Genomic DNA, 23,389 nt, shown 5'->3' with positions numbered 1-23,389 from the left:
AGTCTGGGACTGCGAATGAGTGGAAAAAATTCTTACTTTAGATTTTTAAACACTTCAAGAAAAGATGCCCATGAAACATAAATGAAGCTGGATGCCGGCAGGGGCCGCTCTTCATTAATTAGTTAATATTTGGCATTTTTAGGAAACGGAGCTGGAAATGTCACAACTTTAAACTGCTGCTCTGTTTAGTCACCAACAAACCTTTTTTCTCTTCTGTGCCAGTTTTCAGGCTTTTACTGTGAAAGAAAACGGGGTCAGAAAAATCAATCCGAACAACTCTGAGTAATGAAGAAACAGTGCCAGTTACAATACTTCACATAATGGAGGACCATAACTGGAAATCTACATAAATTATTCAAAATGTTTAAGATGAGTGAGGCACTTCACCTCCAGTCACTGCAGCACACAGAGCGCTGGGCACACTGTGACTGGTCAGTGTGTGTGTGAGTGTGTGTGTGTGTGTGTATGTGTTTTTATGATCTCATGGGGACACAAACCTGTTTGCACAGCTACATGTGGGGACTCCCCCTCTTATGGGGACAAAATGCAAGTCCCCATGGGGAAATGAATAACTTGTAGGGTGAAGACTTGGTTTAAGGTGAGGTTGAGTTTGAGGTTCAGGTTAAGGTCAGGGTAAAGGTCAAAGGTCAAAGGTCAGGGTTAGGCAGGAAATGAATGTAAGTCTGTGTAATGTCCCCATTGGGCGTGAAATCTAAACTGTGTGTTTGAGTGTGTGTGTGTGTGAGAGAGAGTGTGAGGGGGTAGTGGGGATCACATTGGAGTTTTTGCTGACTGAGCAGACTGAAACTCGTCTCTGTGGCGTTCAGGTGATAAAGGACAAAGCAGCTCAAAGTTCATTTTAATGCAGCAGTTTGCTTTAATTGGCTCGTTAGCATTTGCTGCGATGAGGTTCAGGCAAAGATGATGATTAAGATTTTAAGAAAGTGATGCTCAGATCAGTGCTCTGTGGCTGAACGTGATCTGATGGAGGAGGGTCTGCTGACGTTTCCCAGGTCTGAGCCTCAACAAAACGCCAGCCGCTCAGCCGTCTCTCTCCTCTTCCCTCCACCTCTTTTTCCCATCTTTTCATTCAACCATTCTTGTTTGTAAGTCTGACTCAGTTTCTCTGCTTCCATCTCTCTCTGTCTGTGTGTCTGTCTGTCTGTCTGTCTCTCTCTCTCTCTCTGTCTGTCTCTCTGTCTGTCTCTCTCTCTCTCCCACTCCTTCCTGTGTTTCCTGCATCCTCACTCGCCCACTGTCTCTTTCATTCGTCCGTTTATCCATCTGTCCTCTTGCTGAGCTTTGCCATCCATTCATATCCAGTAATGAGACTAAAGGTTAAATTTGCTAAAGACCGCTGGCTGTGTGTGTGTGTGTGTGTGTGTGTGCGTGTGTGCGTGCGTGCGTGTGTGTGCGTGTGCGTCCATATGATTGGTCAAAACTCCTGTGTGTTCACGTGTGGTGAGATTTGCCTGCCTTGAAGCAACCAAACAAACCTGAATGCTGTCAGCTTGAGGTCATCTCATCAGACGAGACGCGACCACACGTGGGACATGAAAGACAGTTTGAACACGGTCGCATCCAACTGTGGAGCATATTTAAAATGCAAAGTGCTGTCCCCTGTTCCCATCTGCTCTGCTGCCTTCCAGGCCGAGTTTAACGTCTCTCAGCCTCAGTGTGAACTTAATCAAACATGGCTGCCGCGCACATGAAGCCAGTCGTGTCCAGCTGCTTCTGACTGGCCTGAGAGCCACAGAGCCGCACACGTGGTAAAACCCCACATCTAGATTGAATTAAATGGATGGTAGATAATTTAGGTTTTGGTTTCTGAAGGCCAATCACACACACACACACACACACACACACTGCGGCCCCTTCACTTGTAGCTTTGATTAGTGGTCCATCTGTCCGACTCACACACACAGTTAGGAATCAAATGAAGCAGACCACATAAACATTTACAAGATGCACACACTGACATCCACATAAACACACTGCTTCTCCTCCTCACACACACTCACACACACTCAGATAAATATGGATTTGTGTCACTGCAGGCCTACATTTTTCAAATGCACACACACAAACAAACAAACACACTCGGCGGTTACCGAGCACCACCGTCACGCCACACAAACAGCAACAACAAGATTTCATCGAGTCACGACGCAGGAAGCAGTCTGCAGTTTGTGCGGCGAGCGGCAGTTTGAGGCTCGACGCCTTTTCAAACGAGCTTATAGAGCCAGACAGCACGGTGGTCTGTTGCAAGCCTCACGCTCAACAAACAAGGAAGAAAACAACACTGCAGCAAAATGACAGGCTGCTCTCCCAAAAATATCACATCCTCTTCAAGAGAAAATCCACCCAAAATACACAAGTTGCGGCGCTGCGTTGGTTCTCAGGGCTTCATTTTCACAGATCTCGGCTTTTTCAGATTTGTTCAGTCTTGGAGCTGGACTGTACACAGTCTGAACATGCCAGAATTGAACAGATTTTCTGCCAACTAGATGTTTACAATCATTCTGGACTCCAAACGATGGCAGATTAGCTGCCAGATCGCTGCTACACTCTGAAGAATGTTTCTACATGGCACTGACAAACACTGCTGCGGCTTCAGATCTTAGATCCACGCACATAACGATACTTACTCACATTTCTCTAAATTCTCTAAATTAATGAGTGGTTTATGTGAAACTGCAGTGAAAGGCATATTGCTGATTAGATTAGCTTCAGTTTTGAGTCTTTTTCATACCCAAAGCGTGTCCACAGGACAGAGGAGGACAGGAGAACATCTGCTGACACTTGAGAAGTTTGGACCAGTGACTTTTGGGAACATTTTTCTATTATCACTTTGGAGAAAACTGAGGTTCTCTCAGTTTATTTCATTTTCACCAACCTCCTCCAGAACATTTCCAGCAGGAAAACAGATCAACCAGACAGGCTGAACACAAAGTGTGCCATGAGAAGTTCCACAGCGTTTGTTCCACTCCAAAATGAGAAACAGCAACTTCTCAGAACTTTTCCAAACTAAACTTAACAGTGGTACAGAAGGGTGGTTTGCTCGTGACAGCAGTGTTACAAGACTTCAGAACAAGGAAGCTGAAAAAAGACCCACACTGTTTTTATTTTTCTCTTCAGGGAGAAACTCCAAGTACACCAGGGTCCACCTACACAACAACACAGTTTTGGTCTCTTCTCTAAAGGCACTCAGTTGTGCTTTAAGTGTACCGGGTTGAACATGGAACTAAATCACTACTCACTGCTGTTAAATAACATCTGGAAGGCAGTCAGCATCAACAACAAGAGACTCATCCGACCAAATCTGAAGCGAAGCTTGAGTCTCGACTTGAGCAGCTGTTCAGTGACTGCGTAAGACCTGGACGACCGTCATGAGTACAGAGCACTGAGGGCCCTGAGGGCCCTGAGGCGAACCCCATTAACATCTCGACTTGCTGGACTGAAGACTTCTTCTAACTCTGCTTGAAAACAGATCCTGATCACATGAGCAGAAAGCGAGCACAGGGCGAATCCTTCCACTGCATTTCCTCGTTGTTCCCACACAAAACCACCCACAACCCCCTCACAAAAACAGTGAACAGGAGGAGGTCAGTTAGCGGGCATTCTTGACAGCACCCAGAGGATGTTACCATTGGATCACGATGAATTTTCTGGTTCAGAACCGTCAACGCTGCTGTGACACGAAGCCTGTTTGGGCGTAAAGGCTCAGCCAGGCATCCCGTGAGTCCTTCACAGCCGCTCAGTGTCACCGGGCTTCTCTCTGTTCACACTTTGCTGGGAAAGTGCTGAGCAAACGCTGACGTACAAAGCCAAAGGTTGATTTTAGAATCTTATTAACTTTGTTTTTGAAGGTGGTTTTGCAGCCTAATGGACTTTACTTTGAATAAAAATGGCAACACGAGCAGAAGGTGCACGTAAATACAGCCAAACGAACAAGACTTTCATAAAGTAAGAGGCAAGTTTTCTTTGTTGTTGCTAAAACTTAAGCAGCCATTACTGACTTCATACACGACGCATAAAACGTTCCCTTTTTTTTGGCTGCAGAAGTAAAACGTTTGTCCCCTCAGTGTTTCCTGACAGGAGAGAACACGGCCGTCTCTTTCCTGCCAAAATACCCACCTGGTTTCTGAATTTGTTTTCCAGCCCTGGAAATCACAGGTGAACCTCAGTCTTCACTGAACCAGTCTGCTCAGTGTTTATTTCTGTTTTACTAAGGCAGCACACCTGACACTGAGCAACAAGAAAAGCTGTGACAGTTCACTGCAGGTGGGCTGCTTCATTTTTATATATTAGCTTAGTTTACTGACAGGTTAGTCGGCATGCAGTAGGTCTACTACTAACTGTGCTTAGAGACTGTAAATTTACATCTGGCGACATCATTGCTGCCCTCTCTATATGTTTATCCGCTCAGCTCCACCCCATGCCAAAACTTTTTTGTTGGCGAGCTCCAACTCGCCATTTCAAAGTGTCCCTTTAGAGACGTGTGAGTGGGCAGACAGAAGGGAAGCTAGCAGATACCGACGCCTCTTGAAGGCAGACTGTAAGAGACCTGCTCTGTGATAGAAGAATACCTGCAGTGAAATTCAAATGTCGCCCACACACGCCGATGCATTTCGCCCATCGCCAAACGAGGGAGCGCGCCGGAATTTGGGCTGCTAGCATGAAGAGAATCTGAAATGTGAAAATACAGATTCTGGTCTTCATGCTTCTGTGCTATTTTTCTAATCTGAACAAGAATAACGATCGGATTGGTATTTGCACCATCAATCACAAAGTAATCCTGGAGCCACAGACCAAAACTTTTGTCCTCTTCATTCACTTCTCACAAGCCTCCTCTCTCTCCCACATGCATATTAGGAACTGAGGTCCCTTTTCTTTACCTGAAGGTGACCTCAAACACCTTCTCCGTGTCCATCTCTCCTCCTCTCACCTTCCCCCTTCACACCTGCTGACTCCACACACCTGACCTCACTGGATGTGTGTTTGAAGTTATCTGTGCACTATAGTTGTGTGTGTGTGTGTGTGTGTGTGTGTGTGTGTGTACAGAGTTGATGATGATCTAATGGATCAAAGGAACAAGCAGGGACGAGCCAACAAGAACTAATTAAATCCTCAGCAGTGCTGCCATCACTTTTAGCTCAATCAGGATGCTGAGAAAGGCTTGAAGTGTCAGCCCTGTGTGTGTGTGTGTGTGTGTGTGTGTGTGTGTGAATGAGGAAGAGAGAGAGAGACACCACCTGCATCTGAACTGTCTCTCTGCAGAGTCAAATTACAGAATGTGATCACTGGCAGTCTGGAGTGGATGAGGGAAAATATGTGCATGATTTTGTGGGCATGTGTGTGCACAGTGTGTGTGTGTGTGCACAGTGTGTGTGTGTGCACAGTGTGTGTTTAACATCTGAAGTGTGGCTGGCTTCACTGGTGAGAGTCAAGTAGCTCAGAAAATGCATTCAAACATGTCAACAACCACATAAACATACTCACAAAGCAGATACTTGTGTGTGCGTCAGTGGTAAACACACACACACACACACACACACACACACACACACACACAAACCTGAAAATTCTGGGTGACAGACAGCTGAGGAGAGCAAAGCAGCACAGTGAGGAGCAGTGCTGGAGAGCCACATGAAAGCCAGCAAGGAAACCGAAAGAATTTTCCTAAAAACTATCGCACAAGTGAGAAGCTGTTTACATCACAACAAACATGGAGGGAAAAATCTGAGTCAGAGGAGGCACAGAGCAGAACGAGATCAAACAAAGAGAGATGGAGGGACTGAAGGCCAACGCACAGTGTGTGTGTTTCATCTGGGATCTACTGAGTTGATCAGAGGAGTGAAGGGACTAAAGGGGGAGAGGAGTGATGTGACAGGACAGCCAGAGGGCTCCCGTCCCCGGTTTGACCGACCGGGTCTCGTTCAGGGTCGGATCCCCTCCGGGTTCCACACTACGAGCTGACGAAGAGTGGACACACAGGGCTTCCGTAGAATGGAGCATCAGTCAATAAGAAACAAATGCAGCTGTTCTGAAGCTGAGCGTCAGTTGTTTTCGGGTCCTCATGTGCAAAGTGCTGCGTGGACGGTGATCGATTGATCGGTGCCGCTGAAATGATGAGCTGAATAACGAGCTGCTTGCCGCGTCGAACTATATGAGCACAATATTCAAATAATAAAACACTATAGTTTGTATCATACCCAAAGAAAGAGGAATCCATCAGGTTGATTTTTTCGTTAATGCCATCATTGGCCGAACCTTTGAGATTGCTGATTAAGAGATGCTCTGTAAAGCATCACGTCGGCCTCCTTTATGGAACCGCAGCAGCTGTTCATAATTAATAAATGCTTCATAAAAGATAAACGAATCCTTATTAAGAAGCTACAGGCAATGACTGATTCAATATTTATTAATGGAGGTTCTTTTAAGAGTTGCAGAGCTTCTCTGGATCGCCGCTGTCGCCCTGGCGCCGAGCGAGACGCTGAAGCGTGAAGCGTGATTCGAGTTTCTGAATCAAACATCTGAATCGTCTTTTCAATCAGCTTTAATTCATTGTCTTCATTCAACCTGCGATTGTCATTACTCTGCCCTCCTCTCTGTAGCTTTTGGAACTCGATTTGTTCATCAGATTGTTTTATAATCAAAGCATGTGGTGGATCAGAGCGGGAAATAAATCATGAATGATGGAAACCGAACAAAAGGAAGAGAGAAAGAAAATGAAAGCAGACAGACGTGAAGAAAAAGAAACTCATGTTTTCTTTCTCTGCTCTTGTTCCAGACATTACTGCGACTAATATTTGGATCAATAATTCATTTGTGTCTGTTCAGCGTCTCTGTTGGTCCACCAACGTTACAGAGACAACAAAAGCTTCATTTCCAGCAATTTGGAAGCAACATTTAGGAGCCAAATGTTATAAAAGCAGCAGGAAGCAGAAACTTGACATGGAAATAAAATTGTGTGTGTGTGTGTGTGTGTGAGAGAGAGAGAGTGTGTTTACAGTCCAAATCACTGCAGCAGCACTCTGAAGAGATTGATTTTTTTGGCTCCTCTCTCAGGCAAAGACAAAATCCAACTTCATCCATCGAAAAACTAAACTAAAAAACAAAACAAAGCAAAAGCAGCAGAAAAACAAACCCCGAGACAGACGCCCTCTTCATTAGTTATTTGATGCCCTGCGGAGTCTCCCTGAGTGCTGAAAAACAACTTCTATTTCTCCTTGAGCGGCGGATTACCACCTCGCTGAAATAAATCCTTCTTCCCTCTGCGGAGACAATGAGATTTAGAGCGAGTGGAGGCGACCCGCCGACACGCAGAGCCTTTAATTCCATTCAGGAGAGAAGACAAAGTGGATACACTAATTCTGTGAGGTCTGACACACCTTTCAGTGACGGGGCTGACAGTGAAAGCTGCTGTGTGTGTGTGTGTGTGTGTGTGTGTGCTGTCAGTGTGGACACGACGGGTCAGGAGACAGTTTGTGTGACCTCATATTGCATCTAAACTCACAGCGCGTCACCGTAGATCGTTACAGCATTGTGAGTCTGTGTACAGGTGAGACAATGTGTACAGGTGAGAGTAGGCACTCATAACGCATTATAAGCCCCATCAGTCAACCTTGAGAATCTCGAGACAATTGAGAATTCATTAGAAATCAAACTGGACCTGATTAGGTCCAACTGGACTCACCTGGACTGGACCAAACCCAGTCCAACTTGGTCCTGTCAGTCTTCACACCCACCGTACGTGATCATATCCAGTCCAGAAATGTGGACTTGGTGGATCCCGTCTCTTAGTCGGGATCCTGTTTCTGAATCCGCTGATCACAGATGGGTCAAACACTCGTGCTTGTGCTGCTTGTTTGGGAAAAGTCCAGAAATTCAAACATTTTTAGCTTCTGTGTGCTTCCATACATACTTGAGCCAACAGGTGGCTCCCACACGGACCGGTTGCTCCATCTCCGTGGAAACAGTTGTCATACCAACCACAGAGAACAGCGTGTGTGTGTGTGTGCATGTACAGCCGATGCATGTGTGGATGAAGGTTTACTCGCTGCAAACGGACTTCCTGCAGTCTGCAGAGTTAAGGGTAACAATCAAAACTAATGTTTCTGAGCAAAGGTTAAAGAAGAAAATTCAGTTTACAACCTAATAAGATTTGGATGCTTTCTTCTATGACTTTCGCGAGCTTGACATACATTTAAAAAGATGAACAAAGATAAAACACGACAGTCATTATTCAGCGTGAAACCAGGAGCTCCGTCTTTCTCAGTGTTTCGAGATGTGTTTTCCACAGTGTCAAAGTCAGGCAGGGAATTTAAATGTCTGCTTTCTCCCACACAATCAGCTCTGTCAGTCACCGTGTCTCTGACAGTTCAGAACATGAAGGCCACACGAGGCTTTGGCTTTCAATTAGACAGCGTGTTGTTCCTGAAAATACTCAAGAGGTCTCACAGAAGATCCAATCATGGAGACAAATAATCATAATGAGGCACACTAAGCAGAGCAGGCAGACTGCAGAGAGCTCTTCAGGTGTTCTGGCACCACACAAGCTCTTAAAGCGAAATCACAAGATGGAAGAAAGCTGTGAAATTATTATCATCAGAGGTGCATCAAGCATCCAAGTCCAGCCACTTGTGCTGATTTGATAAAGAAGCTTTTCAAAGCCTTTGTGGAAGGCATGAAGGAGGAACAGTCAGTCAGAATCTCCTTCGCCTTCCTCTGGTCACACAACATCCTGACCGCAGGGCTGCAGGATCGATGCATCTGCTGATTATTCTCATTAGTCTATAAAAACAGCTCACAGTCCAAAACCCAAAGACTCTCCATGTACTGTCAGACATGACAAAGACAAGCAGCAGGTCCTGCTCCTGAAGAAGCTGTTTGACTGTGGCTGTCACTGCGGCTTCACGCTCTCCAGACTTCTTTATGTTGATGTTTGCAAGCAGAGAAACGGCAAGAATCTACTCCACGGATGAGTGTGTGCTCAGCAAATGTGCTTCATCATCAAGCAACATCTGTCTGTCTCTCCATCCGTCTGTCTCTCTGTCTGCTGCTACATGTTCCCACCTTTAAATATTCACATCAGTATATGTTACTTAATGTCACACACATTTCCCACACATCCTGCAGCCGCTCTCGCCTCTTCTGACGGGCCTGTTAGCAGGCTTCTGGGTGTGGCAGCAGAGCAGCGCAGTGAACAGGTCGGTCGTGTCCTGAACTCGTCAGCTCGCGTGTCTGAGCCACAGACGAGCTTATCGTATCGACACTGCAGCGCCGCAGCACGGGCGTCAATGAGAAGTTAGTTTCATTCCTCGCAGAAGATGAATTTGGAAGATTTTATTGCCTCTTGACTTCACTTAAACTTTAATGATAAACTTTAATGATAAAGCCAGCAGTCACAGATGGTTTCAGTGCTGTCATTGCAGATCTTTATCACAGCAGAGACTTGGACATGTCTGAGGAAAACCACAGGCACAGCAGCATCACATACGAATGAAGTGATGACACGACTCTGACGTTCATCAGCTGACTACAGGATACAAACACATTTGTTTTTTCTAGGTTGTTTTCCACCTGTGAGGTCTGCTCATTTATCTTCCTGGTGCGTCGTCGTCTTCTTCAAAGGCATAATCACACCCGACCGGAGAAGTGGTGTCGCCTAATGCTCATCTCGATCAACCAACTCCTCAAAATCACACAACGGTAGCAAAGGGAGGCAAGCAATCACTCACATTTTCTTTTGCACATTATTGTGAAAATCAGATGAAATTTGAAACCTGGCTACAGATTAGATTACGTTTCCTGTGTTTGGCTCGAAGCTGGTGGTATTTCCTGACCCTGCACAGGCCTCAGGAGACAGCAAACAGACTGAGGCTTTGATGGAGCGTAGACTGTGTGTTGGTGTCGGTGAATGTGTGGGACTGAAGCCTCCATGGACCTGATCTGTGACTCATGTTTTCACATAGTCACCTTGCATGTTTGAACCAAAAGTGGGAGATGTGAGAACAATTTCTCCCACCGTACACTTCATTCCTTTAGCCAATAAAGCAGAACTCTGCTAACTGACCTCAGAGCTCATGGCTGCTGTTCTCTGTGAATTTACATCCCAACTGTTCTCAAACTCAATCAGATGTTTTATGCAGCTTTTATGCTGCATGGCGAGATGTCACTACAGAGTAAAAGACTAAAGTGTTTAAGTGGCTGCAGGAGGCTGGCTGGCTGCTTTTCTCTTTGCTTTGCTAATGAGCAGCTCGAGTTCCTGAAGCGGGAGAGAGAGAGAGAGAGAAATCCAGCGGGAGAGAAAAGGGGGAAAGAGCGAAGGAAGGAGAGATCCACACTGAAAGAGAAATCAAGGAGACTAATATAACCAAGTCACGGGGTAAAAGAAACAAAGAGACCATACTTAACCTTCTGTGGAAATCTATTAATGCCATATTAGCATTTACATCGGCATAAAGATCTCAGTCGACACTAAAGTGCCATGGTGCAATGCTTCTCAGTGCTGCAGGTAAATGGACGTACACAGGTGTTGTTTGGATGTGTTTGCATGTGTGCTTCTTTTCTAATTGTATGGATTACAATGTCAAGCAAAGCTAAAAGACTCTGAACATGTCAAAGTAAATGGACATTAAAGCACCTTGAAGTAGAATTTAGCTTCCTGTATGCCAAAACTCTGCAACTGAAATAAAACCTGCCCATCATGAAGTTGGATCAACCAGCCAATCGGCTTGCCTAACACACAGGCCTGCCACCTGTGGTAACCAATAACAGGAAAGCAGCCAAATCGTCTGTTCAAACAGCTACAAAACTGTGGTGGTTAGTCTGCCGAGTCTCAGCTGGTTCAGTCCCTGCTGTCCCTTCGTTAACACTCTCAGCGCAGCCGGACTGCGGACGCGGCTGTTCCTGTTCACATATTTCTGTCAGAAAGCTCAGAATCACGCTGGGTCGGATGAGGTACGAAGGGGTTGAGACAATGAGGAGGACAGACAGAATAATGAATAATTCAGCTGCAGTCACAGACTCACAGTCGAAAAGGCTTTGATAGCTGTGAGCTGTGACTCCACACCAGCCCACCCATGTCTCTGAACAGGTCATGTGGTCGGGCTGTGGGCTTCGGTTTGCACCCACCAGAAGCTCTGAAATGGGCCGTGATGACTCATCAACACCTTTGTTGTCTGTAGCCATTACTAGATCTCACACAAAGACTGGAGTTACTCACAATCATTATTACAAAGACCTCTGTGGGTCACCAGACCTTGGGGGTAAACTAGCCTGCTCATTGAATTCTTAAGATCTGCAAGTCGCTGGGCATTTATGGATACTGACTACTTAAAAAACTGCATACAGGTGTAGAGGACACTGCTGGGAAGGGCTCAGGTTTGAATAGATAAATGATTATCGGATCTGCCGTAGACTCACACGCTCGTCTCGGGCTGTCTCAGCAGGACTCTGAACATGCAGAACATTCCTGAGAGCAGCTGAAGTTCAAAGGAAACCAACACAACAACATTTTTTATGTGCTTGAGTTAAAACGCAGCCACATTTCCACCGATTGAGTTAGAACTACAAGCCCCTGCAGCAGTGTTACCATCAGTAACCGTTAATTCACTGCCGAGTGAAGAAACAGAAGAAGTACGCGTCTCAAGCTGTTACTGTGGCCTGTTGTTCTCTCAGTCAGCTGTCAGCAGGTGTTTGCACACACAGACCTTCGTCCACAGATAACATCTGTTAGTCTTATCTGTTTAGATCGCGTTTCTTTCTGCATGTCTGCTCTTTGCATTGTGTTGATTCTCATCATGGTGGAGTGGCTCTTCGTGCTGCAGTCCCTTGGCTCCTTTCCTGCATTCACTGTCTTTTGTGTAAAAGTAATATGATGTTATGCTATGCTGTGTCACTTCAGTATAAAAGCCACTTGCAATAAATTACTTTTAAATTGTATTGCAGTGTGCAGTGGTAATGCTCCTGTTCTTCCGAGGTTTCTAGCAACAATGATTCATGAAAGTTGACTCGTACCGTTTGCTCCGACTGCCTCTGAGAGGTTAATAAATCAGGAGAGGCACGGGAAGACGAGGACCGCACCTTCGGAGCCTCGCTGAGGTGATGACTCCATCGAGCTGATAATTGCACAGTTTAACCGGCGGGGCATGTTCTGGATAATTGGAAGCGCTCGCCCGCTAAACGGCGGCGGCTAAGCAGTGAGGTAATTCTCCCAATGTATTCTTCAAGGTGTAATCACTTTCATCTCATTTTCTGAGGTGAGCGAGTTGGCTTGTTGTTCTCACCCAGGATCGTGTAAACACAAATGAATGCGCCTCGGGCCAAAAATGGGATGACATATTGGTTTATCTTCCTGGTCTTCCTGAGTGCTGGTGGGATTGTATCGTTTGTTGGCTCCAGCTTTGATTCCAGTGAGTCATTAAAACAACAGATTTTAGAAGTCAAATTGTATTCATCCCAACAAATTCACGCATGCATGGAGCTGTTGCAGCGGACATCGAGAAGAAAACTCAGGTCAGCCAGGCAGGAGGCACCCAGCAGTTTTATCCTACTAATGAAACGGTCAACAGATCATTTCTGCTTTTTGTTTATGCAACAGAAACTAAGTTGAAGAACATTCTAATGGTTGATCATTTGAAGACGTGAAGATGCTCTGATCTCCAGCTTTCAGTAACTGAAATGTCTGGTGTTTGTCTCATGATGGAACTCACCTTCAATTTGCCTCATTCACATCACTCCATACATCCACACAGAGCTTTTCTGAGCCCCCCGAGGAGTCCGAACTGGCTGCATTAGGTGTGTGTAGGAGTGGAGTGGGCAGCAGCAACATAGTAACACTTCAGATCTTTTTCCTCTGGAGACATTTAGATGTCTCATACTTAAACTCCAAGCTGTCTTTAAGCTGCACTTCATCCCGGGCTGATCTTTGACTGGTCTCTTTGTATTTACGTGTTGGATGGAAGCTCTCATCCTCAGACGCTGAAGCCTCATCTTCACACTGATGCTGCCGACTGCAGCAGCTTTTCCTGCTGGCAAATTCTGCAAAGGCCTCTGGGAAACATCAGGTACGCGATGTCACAGTGTCCAAATTTGGCCTTTTACTCAGAGGAAGTTTGCTTGGGTTTAAACAAAGCAGCAGAATAAATTAATTAACAGCAAAAAATGTGGTACCGTCAATCAACCCATCCAAAGCAGCTAAAACAGAAAGTCCACACATAAATTTATTGCTGTAAAATGACATTTAAAACGTTTTTGACTAATTTTGACAAAAAAAGAGGATGGATAAATGAAATGACCTTTTTTAACATCAACATTTAACAAATTTGGGGGGTTTAATCTGTTGGTTCATAACTGCCCTTTTCCTTTATAACCAGTTTTTTTTTTTTATTATTTGATTGGATGCTCTGACCGAGCCAAGCAGCTCTATAACAAACCTAAATCCTGGAAAAAATCCAAGGTTTCTGTCACTGAAGGCGGCCACAAAGCATCATCAATGACATCACTGTCTTCAGGTCGTGAATCTACTGTCCTCTCTGTGTTTTCACCAGCTGTGGCTTGTTCCTGCAGTGTGTGATGACAGGCCTTCTGAAGCTCTTATCACTCTGCCACACTGACTACCCCTGTTAAGTCAGCTCAAATAAGACAGGAAGTGACCTCACACCTCATCTCTCAATCAAACAAGCTGGAACATTTCAGTCTCTACCTGCCACACAGCACATCAAATGACTCGCAGGGTATTTGCCTTTCTTTCCTGAATTGCTAAAAAAAACCCAAACAAATCATCAAACGCACACCTCCTTATCTCAAATCTCTTACAAGGTGGAAATCGATTAGCCAAGTCTCCCACCTCCAGCATCAACTCGGCCGCCTTCAGCAGTTTTAAATCCAGAGCAGATCTGTTTGAGGCACCTTGGGCCTCTGCTTCGTTTCCCTCATGAAGCTGCTGGGAGGACGTACAACATGTCTTTACTGTAAACACAGACAGGTGGCCATCCAGATAAATTCACACCGTCTTTCCATTCGCATCGAGAATAATCCTGCTCGGAGGCAGACAAAGACCCTCCAGCGTGTAAAACCGGCCGGTAAGCCGGTCCAGTATTTCCCATTGCAGCATGGCTTTCAGAACACGTTTCAGTTCTAACATGTGGCTCATTGCATTCAATCCAGAGTACAAATCAATACCAGGACTGAGAGGACTGTGGCAGATGACTCCTCTGGCAGCTAATCACTTATTGCTGAAGGTCCAAAAGTCTCAAAAAGCATTTGATTATCAGGAGAGGCTTCAGATATCTGGGAAGCTTTGGTTAACGCATGCATGGAATGAAAACATCCATCCACGAGCCTCTCTGGAAACAAGCCCACGACTCCGTTTTTACTGAGTTTCTATTCACACCACCACAAAGTATAAGTGACATTTCTTTGTAAAATAGAAGCGCCTGGCAGCTTCGCCGCTCTCACATGTAAATTAGGGTTCATTGCCACTGTAGTTTGGAAAATGCTTTTTACCCTCACAAAATAATACCAATCTGATGATCTGCCGGTTGAATATTTATCATTTGTTCAGACTATTAGCACTTCAAAACCTGAAAGTCACATCAGATTTTATTCATGACAAAAGTCTAACGGTAAAAAATAGTCAGTTTCTTTAAAATCAGGCGGTGGGTGGTTAAGGGTCAACTTTGGTCCAACTTAATAAAAATATTATTTGGTGGAATGTGACCTGAGTGCATTCGTACCCGCCTGTGAGCTATGAAAAGAGCTCATGATAGCTCATATAGAGGATGCATGGACTCACTAAGCTCATTATTTTTATAACAGCCTCACCTTTTCAGCTCCTTACTGCCGACTCCGTCAGCACCACTAACAGCTGCCCACACAGCTTCCTCCACCACCACCACACTTCATCGAGAGGCCACTCTCTGCTGTGGCCTCTCATGCCTTTCATCGCCTACAGATATTATTTGCCAGCTGGGTGACTGCTGTTTTAAATAAGGTAATTGTGGTTTTGATCCTGGGTTGTTAACATTTTGAGCAGCCTCTGGCTATTGTGGCAATAAACCTAATTGTCCCCGCTGTGGAAATTTGGCAAAAATCAAACCCCTTTAATTATGTCAAGTGTAGTTTACTGTGTGTGTGGCTCACAATCTGCTGCTTTCTAAAGAACCAGGCCAGATCACTCGAGCCCAGCAGCGCCTCTCCTTCCTCACCTCTGGGCGAAGTCCTGGACCCTCCCCTCCCAGTCGCTGGTGACTTTAAAAGATGCAGAGCTGCGTTCACCTCCCCCCAGTGAGAAATGACAAGCACATGGCCTGCTGTTGATCTATCATATCACTGAAGCTCTTACTGCTGTCAGCCCACCTCCACTTAGCTGTGATGAAGAGAAAATGTGGCCCCATCATGGGTCCTGCAGTCTTACAGCTGCTTAATGTAAATTCCCTACGTATGAGCGACTCGGGCAGTTGAGGACAGGCCATTATGGCTGTTGGTATTGACAGAACAGGATTTATGGGGCCATAGATATCGGGCCAAAGTGTATCCAAAGACAGGAGGAGAGAAGGGGGATGAGGAGCACAGTAAACATCTGAGGAAGTGCAGTTCTGCTCAGTAAAACACACACAATCGAGCCATCTGGACAATAACCACATTCATTATGATCCGAGAAGATGTGCAGCACTGCAGACTCGGAAGAAATTGATTTTGGGGAGCAACGTGTCTCTTTGAAACAGGAGACATAAAACACTGACTCAATCAAAAATCCAAATGATACCTGCATCTTGTATTAAAGGTTTTTTGTTTTTTTAAGATGGTCCTAAAATATGCATTTTTTATTTTGATCTTTCACTGGAATGACCTTAAAGGCACCACAGAAACTACTCGAGTGTAGAGCACAGTTTGGAGTACGAGCTTGGCAGTCATATGAAAGCTAAAGAGACAGAGGAAAGAGAAGGTTTGAAGGTATGTGGAGAGCTGGAGGCAGACAGGTGCGACTGAGCAGAAGAATAAGAAAACAGAGGAAGACAGAACGAAGCGGACTCGAAACAAAAACTCACAGTGACAACACAAGATTAGCTTTAGACCAAAGTAAAATGTCAAGTTCAGACTCCCTCGGATCTGAAACCAAACACTCCCCTTCTGTTCGACGACACACGACAGAAGCAGAAAAACAGATGGCACTTTAGCTTTAGCTGGTATTACATCGTGCCGTGGACAAACTGCACAAAAGCAGCTAATGGTGAATAATTGCCCTGCGAAGGAAGAGCAGAGAATTCTAATGAAGCAGTTTTCTGTTTCTCCTGAAGGCCTCGGCTGCTCTCTGAGCAGGTTTGTAGGACTAAATGAACTGCTGAAACGGCTCAGTTCACTATGAAGACTTTCTTCCGTAAATGTGACGTCAGCCATCGTAAAGGCGGCACCTTCTCTTACAAAATGACTGGCCGAGTAAAAGTGCAGTCTGCTGGAGGATTTATGGGCCATTTAAAGACCTCTGCTTACAAAACCGTGACGGTTTCCATGTGGACATTCATGAAATACTGACGTACAAGTGGACGCCCACCAGGACGCATAAAACCTTTTGACACAAACTGAACTAATCTGCTCTGCTATGAAAGCCTCTCTGCAGATGATCACAGGCGGCATTAACTCGAGGTTAAAGGGATTTCCAGGTGACAGAAGGGAACACTTGGAATAACATCATCAAAAGGTATTAAGTTCATCAAAAGACGCTCACCAAGAAGACCTCAAGGTGATTTCATCAGCCAACGCCGCGTGTCGGATCTGTGCCTTCCTGTCAGGCAGGTAACACAGGTACAGTGACGCTGCACAGCCTCTTCCTGTCTGTGAAGTGACGGAAGCTGCTGACAATTTGAGTTTAGTTTACTTTTAGGACATTTTCCAGCTTCGAAGGGGACACAGTCGGAACTCTAACATCTCCAACTGCATGGACAGCAAAGAAAAGACTGATGGACGGATCAGATTTGGACAGGATTTAGTCCATGAAAAATAAGCTGAAGAGGCACCAACAGTAGCTGAGCGAAACCACTAAACAAACTGAATGTGTGTGTGTGTGTGTGTGTGTGTGTGTGTGTGTGTGTGTGTGTGTGTGTGTGTGTGTGTGTGTGTGTGTGCGTGTGTGATGCGTGGGAAGCAGTGAAGCAGGAGCTGAGGCTGCTCGGCCCGGGGCTTCTCTTCTGTGTTCTGTGTTCTTGCATCAGCGTTGTGCACATAAGTGGAGAACATTTCACGCTGGGATCAATCTAAAGGGTTTAACAGATTATGAACTTCTAAACACTTAACCCCAACCAGTCGACTGCAGCTGTAGTGGACGACTCTGTGAAGTGAGACCAATCTAATGTGTTGTACAGTTAAAGTGTATTATTACTGCCACTGATGCTCAGTTTACGTAAAGTTTTGCTGAAACACTTCAGACAGGATATCAGCCTTCGAATCACTGGATCACTGACATCGAACAACAGCCGGAGATCAGAGCGAAGTGATTACTGGCGACTGTCTGGAGGAGAAAACAGCAAACATCAGAGCTGTTAGTGTTGGAGATCACAGAGTCAACTGACAGTTCAGATCAGAGCCAGAACAAAGTCTTCATTATGGCGTTCAGATCCTTATTTATCAGAAACAACATGCAAGATGCAATTGGCAGAGAACGTCACAGCAGCCGATGGAGCGTCTGACAAGAAAATACAGTTTGCATCATCCTTCAGGATACTCAGAGGAGATGCTGCTGGGCTCCGCTCTCACACAGTAAACACCGCAGAACGTTTGAGTGTGGAACCGAATATCACCCAAAAAATGTTGATATTTTGAAGTTTGAGGACATTTAAAAATATATATTATGCTATGTATACATATTTTATAAAAGTCAACTACGTCACCACCTGAAGGGCTTGGGCCACCATGAGCATTTAATTCCAGACCGGACTGGTATACCAAATCCTACCACTAGGTGTCAAACTAAGCAGCTGCTCGCATTGTGAGAGTGCAGCAGCACCACATTACATCACTACTGTCACCACCCACTGTGGTGACACGCAGCTCACGCTAACCAGCTGTTAGCCACAGTCTGCTAATTCTGCCCACCTACACCTGACAAAGTCCAGTTCAGTTGGTTTGAAAAGGGACTGGGTGGCGCTCGGGCACTAGACTGGACCAGCAGAACCTGAACCCAACCTTAGGACCAGATGCTTCAGCTCAGCTCTGGACGTGATGAAGAGCCAGCTTTCATCTGCCTGATTTTATCCACAGAAAACAACCTTTTTGTGCATGTTGTAATCATTTAAGAACCGCAATTTTGAATTTTTACACATCATACAGCAGCAAAAGTTCAGTTCTACTCTCAGTCAGTGACGACACGCAGGAGGGCAAACATCTAAAAATGAAGAAGATGAGTTCCATTTTCACCCAGGGTCACTAAGAGTTTACACACATTCACACCTTTGAGCCACACACACACACACCAACACACACACACCTGATCCTGATCAGGCCTGGCTGTGTGTAAACCTGCTGCTGTGGGACAGATGAGGCCAATTTGTCTGCTGGGATCTAACAGCAGGAGCTGTCAGTCAAATAAATACAAACAAGCGACACACACACACACACATCATAGCATCATAGTGGGTCAGCATTTTGCAGGCTTTACAAGTAAACTGTCTTCCTTTCTACCAGACAACAGCAGAACAGCCGGCATTGTGTATATTTAAACTTGCAACTTATTAATATTCACACTGTTTCCCACAGGTTGATGTCCCCTGCAGACCCCGACCCTCTGAAAAACAAGAGGTTCTGACCTGACCCAGAACATGGTCTGATTCGAGATTCAACAGTCTTTATTGTCATTATGCGAGCACAACGAAATTTTGATGAGTCGTCAAATGACAAAGAGCAAGTCATTTAAACAGTGATTTAAGCTAAATCACTGAACAGGAAGACGGAGACACGACAGAATAAACAGAGAGAAGACAAACATATCAAACTACCTTAATGAAGTCACAGGAAATGAGCCATGTCTGCACAACCTCGAGACAAAAATAATTAGGAAAATGACACAAATGAATGACAAAGACAGAAGAAAATATTGTGAGGAAATCAAATGAAAGAAACTTGCAGGACATTAAGAAAAGACATAAAAAGGAAGAAACCAAGCAGGCAGAAAATCACAAGAGGCTGAAAGAGAAACAAAATGAGACGCAGAGAAAGAAAACTGAATTAAATTAACAGAAGAAGTGAAAGTTCTGGAATGAAGTAATGAAAAGTGGAATGAGTGCAGAGAGAAAGAAAAGAACAGAAAAGATGACGAAGGAGGGAACGACAGAAAGAAAAAGGAACCGAAGGGAGGAATAAAGCGAACACGAGGAACAGGACGTCCCCCTGCCGGGTCCGTCCTCCTCTGATTACACAGTAACGGAGCTGAGCTGGACGCCATCATCATCATAAGACAATTAGCTTCATTTGTCTGAACCGAAAAGCCCATTAAAGAATAAGCGAGCAGTGTTGAAAAGTTCATCAGATTACATCCGAATTAGAGCGGGCGGGTCAAAGCAAAGTGAAGGGAAACAAACACGGGACGACGGGACGTCCACGCTGAAAGCTCACCTGAAAGGTGTAAAAAGGATTAGAGCTGGTCCAGGAACAGCTCTGCTATCTTAGCCTCTTTGTAGGAAACTCGAGGCGTTTAATCTGAGCGGATTGCTTTGACGGATGGTTTCTCTGAGATTCTCCTTTGGAGGCTCGAGTGTTGCATATGAGCCTGTGAGGATGAAGAGCTGCTATCAGTGGAAACAGCCGGTCAGGACGAAGGAAAGTCTGCGGTGAAAGAATGGCAAGATGGCAGCTGGCTGTGGCGTCCTGCAGCTCATTCAGATGTGAGCGAGCAGTTTGAGCAGCGAGTTTAATGTTGATTTTGATGGAACGGATAAATTCACATTAAGCTTTAGGCGTATAGGAATCAATACGCTTCAGTGTCTTGTATTGTGTTATGTTTTATGATACTTTAAACTGTGTTATTTTTGGTTTTATTTATTTTGCTGGCGAGTGTTTTCTTGCTCCATCATGCTGGGTGGATCACACAGTCCAGGCTGCATTACAAAGTCTGTCTGAGGGTTTTTACTCAGATCTCATGTGTGTCACGTTCTTTATGCTGAGACAATTTTCCCAAAATTACATTTTAAAACATTTCAGAACATGTTAAATCATAAGCCCTGGATCGAGATACGTATGACATCACCAGAGTCACAGTAATCTTCTTAGTTTTAGGCAACAAAGTCATCAGTCAAGTTTTGAGTTATTAACTTCTTCTGTAGGTCCTCTGAGGCCTTGTCCAGGGCTGTCCAAAACCTGGACAAAAGTTGACAAGGTGGAACCCGCTTGGAAAATAAGTGAAACAATTAAATGATTTGTTGCTTTCCTTCTGATCGCCGAGCTGCTGCAGCTCTGGAGCCACATGAGGGACAACACGGGGGACAAACAGTCCGTGGACAAACGTCTGCTCAGGAACAGGACAGTTAGACTGTGTGGAGGGCTGTTTCAAAGATCTGATCCAAGATCCAAACCTGAACAGATCTGAAGTCTGCTGTCTGCCGACTGCACAGCAGCCCAACTGTAGACGTGTTTTGTGTCAATAAAGCAGTGGAGTTCAAAGTGTCAGCTGACACGTGGAAACACACACACACACACAAACTAAAACTGAGCTGCTATCACACACGCACACACGAGGCAGCTTGTGAATCCCTCGCTTATTACCCATAATCCACTACAGTCCAGGCTGTCATCGAAGTCTCTGAGGACCGAGGATCATGGGAGCTCAGAGAAAAGGTCAGGGTGACAGGGAAACCAGCTGACCACCCACACACACACACACACACACACACACACACAGGCAGACAGACTTTATTTTAATTAGATAAAAAGTTTTTAAGTCAGTTTGGCAGTAAGAAGTGAGACTGTGTGCATCTCTCAGTTGTTTTCTCCTTGACGGTACAGAAAGCACAGCTGAAACAGAAACTGGAAGATGTTTGTGTGATCTGTAGCAAAGACCAGCAGGCTTTACACACCCGGATCAGGTGTGTGTCTGGTGTCTCTCTGAGCTGGCTCGAGTCGTGGTGGAAATCAGCTTTCCAAAGTCATGAAAGTCAGAATTATCACCTCTGCTGTTAATGACGAGCGTCTGCCGCAGCCTGCTGACTCTCCGTTTTAAAGCAGCTTGAGAGCAGATAAAATCACATAAACTGTCTCCATGCTGGACCTGACTGAGCTTACAGCAGAAATCCAAGATCAAACACTGAATCACACTGGTGGACCTTTTTCACCTTTTTAGACATTTTAAAGACCAAACAACTTGATTAATCAAGAAAACAAACAACAGATCAAATCTATGAGCTGCAGCCCTGCAGGAGAAGCAGACCTTCAGCTGTGGAGAACATTTCACAGACAAACTGCCTGACTGGCAGCTTCATCAAACATCCCAGCGATGAGTTACAGGCACACCAAGAAAATCTGAATTTCCATGTCGGTTTGTGATCACGTAGCTCTGCTAATGACCCAACCCAGAGCTGCTGTGTGCGCTCTGCCCAGCTCGAATTGATGCAGTTCCCTCCACAAACATCAAGTCGTGCTGCTAATGAGAAGATTTCTTATTTTCATTCACGACAAAATTGTCAAAAGTCAACAGGCTGGTGTTTATGATTGGACAGGACGGGGAATCACTTTTACACTTTAACACTGAGAAGATGACATTCACCATCAGAAAGAGCCAGTCAGTGTGCAGAGATTCATCCATCCTGGTGCCTGCTTTGATCCAAATGGATTCTGGGATAAGCAGGAGGTTCTGGTGTAAACCAAAAAGCTGCCCACACAGAAATCCCTTTCAGCGTTTATTAACATTTTCTCTCTGACATTCATAAAAGCCTCAGCTTGCTTCCTGACTACGGGGAGACGTCACCGTTTTTGAAGTTCCAGTTGAAAACGCAAACATAATTACAGTGACAGTGATTGCTAAGTGGTTTGACCGACGCCAGTGAGCCTTCTGGAGTAAAGAACCAATTCATTCCTGCTAATCTCAGCTGATTATCATGAAGGTGTTGGCCAGGACCATCCGAGGTAGTCATCCGTCCTCCGGCGGTCTGACGGGAGCTCAAGTGATTTCACTGACATTAATTTGCTGTGAGGACAAACATCCGTCCAACGCTGGGACGTGATGCTCCTCTATGAGGTTCAAACCAAAGACCACATGCGAACACGGTTACCATGAAATCGCGGCGTTCAGAGGGGACGGCTCACTTCAAAGCCCAGGGGCAGCAGGGGATACGCTTGTGCATCACAGTTTTATCCTTTGTGATGCTGTATGGATCTTAAAAGACGTCTAAAAAGATTTTATTAATAGTTTACATGCAAAGATTCAAGGCTGTGGTTCACAACAGACAGCAGGGGACTGCAGCAGAGACTCTGAACAGAAAACCTGAACTGAGCAGCGAAACACTGGCATTGAAACAAGTATTTTGTGTTTGCTTTTCAGTGACAGGCTCATTATTCTTACCTGTTTCAATGACAGGCTGTTTTTATACTCTCTGTTTGGTTTGATTTTTCAGAGCCAACACAACTCATCTTTCAGTGCCTGCATGTTTTCAATACCAAACTTTAATGTCCCTGTCTGGGAGCGACTGAAGGCAGCGCTGTGATCCTCCTTCAGTCATTCAGTTCTTACAGGCCAACATCACAACGTCACCTGAGACGGGAAGAAGCTGGCAGAAAACACGTGTGCTGCAACTTCACGCATCAACTGTTTCCTCGTTGGACCGTGGATGAACTTTGGCTTTGAATTTAAACTACAGTAACTGTGAATCCTCTGATATTCTGACGCAGGTCAGCTGATGTAAATTCTGCGTGCTGATAATTCAAGTTTACGATCAGGCTGCTGTGTCGGTGGGTCGAATCGTCACACCTGCCATGAGGAGGTGATGTTTTGGAGATCATAACTACGGAATGTGACTTATGAATCAGACAGATTTGTTCATTTCATTCACTTACAGTAAACATATAGCAGCTACTCTCACTGAATGATGTTCATCAAAGGTCGACAACAGCTTTTTGTGCACCTCCGTCATACACAACTCAAAGCGAAATGCGTCTCATGTGATCAAGATGCTGTCACCTGTGCTGAGGCAATATGGTGCCGCCAGAGGTGTGTGCTTAAAAGTCAGAAACTGAATGAAGTGTGTTTTCTCTGTGATCCCACTCGCCTCACTCGAGTCCATATGTGAACCAGTCTGAGCTGCCCGGATGGACCGACAGACATGGAGGCCATTTTAAACACCTCAGTGTTTCTAATCTACAACATGTCATGAAACGCTCATAAGCTGACACTTTTCTGTTG

General features: G+C 45.2%; 1 protein-coding gene across 3 annotated transcripts in view; it reads right to left on the bottom strand.

The window, feature by feature from the left end:
- The window catches only part of LOC124052296 (glutamate receptor ionotropic, delta-1-like), a 99,560-nt gene that overhangs the window by 58,077 nt on the left and 18,094 nt on the right, over nucleotides 1–23,389 (bottom strand). The window lies entirely within an intron of this gene.

This window comes from Scatophagus argus, chromosome 21 (assembly GCF_020382885.2).
Source record: "Scatophagus argus isolate fScaArg1 chromosome 21, fScaArg1.pri, whole genome shotgun sequence".
NCBI lineage: Eukaryota > Metazoa > Chordata > Actinopteri > Scatophagidae > Scatophagus > Scatophagus argus.
The sequence above is the reverse complement of the archived record's forward strand: the minus strand, read 5'-3'. Positions and strand labels throughout refer to the sequence as shown.